The sequence below is a fragment of the Schistocerca americana genome, chromosome 7 (assembly GCF_021461395.2).
Source record: "Schistocerca americana isolate TAMUIC-IGC-003095 chromosome 7, iqSchAmer2.1, whole genome shotgun sequence".
Classification (NCBI taxonomy): Eukaryota; Metazoa; Arthropoda; class Insecta; order Orthoptera; family Acrididae; genus Schistocerca; species Schistocerca americana.
In genome coordinates, this window is record NC_060125.1 from 402,856,464 (window position 1) to 402,859,058 (window position 2,595).

A 2,595-nucleotide genomic window follows, 5' to 3' on the forward strand; every position below is an offset into this window, starting at 1 on the left:
ATCCTCAGCCAACATAAACAGACCTTCCGAGTTCTGATCAATGAAAAGTTATGGTTGTTAACAACAATTTCGCCTTCCCTCAAGAATCTGCTGTGGTTAACCAGTACTCCAAGGCCCTTTGTCTGAGGCGAGGGGGTGGGGTTTGTGCAGGGATGGAAGGTAGAACTTCTTCCTCACATTTTAGGCAATGACAACAGCTGTGTGTACGCAGTACTCACACGTCATTCTCCGCACTACAAAACTAATTTGGTGAACCACGCCAAAAATGTCTTACAAAAGTTAAATAACTCCTGGTGTCCTGTTCTGAGTCCAGCAGATTTTTCTCGGCCTGATTGCTTTGTGTTTTCTATCCCCTTGCGGATTCATATCTTTTTTGAAAGCATTGCTACCTTATCTTCCCAGAATAGCAGGTTACCGCTTGGTGAAAGCCGTCTTCAAGGTTGAGCAAGACTTTTATCTGAATGTCAGACATTGTCCCTGGCAGCGCCCATCCGTTCAGAATACCTGCCTTGGGTCCTGACCCTTTCAGCTAGGAAGATTTTTACGACCCGCTGGCCACTGAACGGCTGTGGCACTAACTTTCCTGCCGGCCACGGTGGTCTAGCGGTTCAGGCGCTCAGTCCGGAACCGCGCGACTACTACGGTCGCAGGTTCGCATCCTGCCTCGGGCGTGGATGTGTGTGATGTCCTTAGGTTGGTTACGTTTAAGTAGTTCTAAGTTCTAGGGGACTGATGACCACAGATGTTAAGTCCCATAGTGCTCAGAGCCATTTGAACCATTTGAACCACTAACTTTCCCACAGTCGGCCAGTGGACCCAACTTCCAGAGAAACATAACACATATAATTCGCCGAATCGAAATGAAATTATGAAGCACTTATTAGTTCGCAGTCAATGGTGTTTTTACTAATATTCGCATTTTCATTCACCAATGGTAATTTTAATTTAATGTGGGTAGTTTAATTTGTATAGACGGCTATTAATTAGGTTATGGGGAAGTTTTGGAAAAACTGTCCTGTAACAATCTGTTCCATAGAACTAGTGCTTAAGACTCATTTAAAGAGTCGATCAATGACGCAAGGAATTGCTTACAACTTAGTAAATGTTTGGAAGAAATGAAGGATCTCATACCACTGTCTACCTCACTAGAGAAGAGTTGTAATTCCCTCCTCCTGGTCTATGAATTATGTTAGGTGAAAAACTGTTTCCTTGACCGCCTGTACCGAGAAGTGGTCGTTTTGCAGTTAATATGGAATATAACAATAGAAAGCCATAGCATGTCCCCCCACCACTGGCTGTGTCCTTCGCTTGTTTAAAATTTATATAGGAAATTAGGTGCATTGTCTGATGAGCAAGAATTCTCAGCTAGCCTGCTGGCTTGTGGAACTGAAAATTATTTCCTGCACCAAATATAAGGAATTCTTCTTATGGGGCAGCTGAAACTCTATAAGTCAATTTTGTAAAATGAAGAAACTGAACATCTGCGTCTTAAGTCACTATTTTTTATTGTGTATACCACCAGGTTCGGACCACTTAAAGTTACGTCACATAGCCTAAAAAATAAAACCATTTAACCATTTGAAGTCATCCTCACCTCAGTGCTGTTCTGAAACCAAGGGTTCCGTGTCAAAGAGACAGAAGGGAGAGGTTTATGTCTCTATTGTCTTTTTGACACGGAATCGTTGTTTCCATAACAACGCTGGGGAGAGGATAACTACCGACGGTCAAGTGATTTTATTTTTTACAGCGGATGATGGAACTTTAAGTGTTCCGGATCCGGTTGTATACTCAATAAAAGACTGTGGATTAAGCAAGAGTCGTGCGATTTCTTCACTTCACAAAACCAATGATAAAGCAGCACTCTTCACGGTCGACTGTCACCGTAATTCAGCGTCCTGTGTCTTGCAAACTGATCAGTCAATGGATGCATGAACATTGATTTTTATCAAGTTATTCATTTACTTTTGTTTTAGTGTTGCCATTTCCGTGTACCTGTAGCGCTGCCTTTAATTGGTAATTTTCTTCGCTTTTTGCACTCATTCCAACGGTTTACGGGTTACTTAGAACGTATCTCGTAGGAGTATCCCTATGTTGTAACTTGGCTTCAAATGGCTCTGAGCACTATGGGACTTAACTTCTGAGGTCATCAGTCCCCTAGAACTTAGAACTTAAACCTAACTAACCGAAGGACATCACACACATCCATGCCAGAGGCAGGATTCGAACCTACGACCGCAGCGGTCGCGCGGTTCCAGGCTGAAGCGCCTACAACCGCTCGGCCACACTGGCCGGCTATGTTGTAACTGTTCAGAAATAAATTGATAGCATCTACTGTCGCTGTTCTCTTTATATCTTTGGTTATTCTGTCATTTCCTCACTTTATTTTTGACCTGTTCGCTTTATTTTCGAAGTCCTTTAATACAGTTCCAGTTCCTTATATACCCGTTCCCTTGTTTGCCGGCTGACATTTTGCGTGTTTGGTGTATGGAGAGATCTCTTGAATAACGGTTTCTTAAGGTCTGACTCTTATTGAAATGAGCAAACAATAGGCAAAGTTTGTAAATTATTTTTAGACAGTGAAAAGACATGCAAAGT

General features: G+C 42.5%; 1 non-coding gene across 1 annotated transcript; it reads right to left on the reverse strand.

Moving 5' to 3' along the window:
- Nucleotides 1–2,205: 2,205 nt before the first annotated feature.
- Trnas-gga lies at nt 2,206–2,289 on the reverse strand. Its single transcript is given in 2 exon segments — nt 2,206–2,240; nt 2,250–2,289. It is a non-coding gene; the product is annotated as a tRNA-Ser (tRNA).
- Between the last annotated feature and the right edge of the window lie 306 nt (nt 2,290–2,595).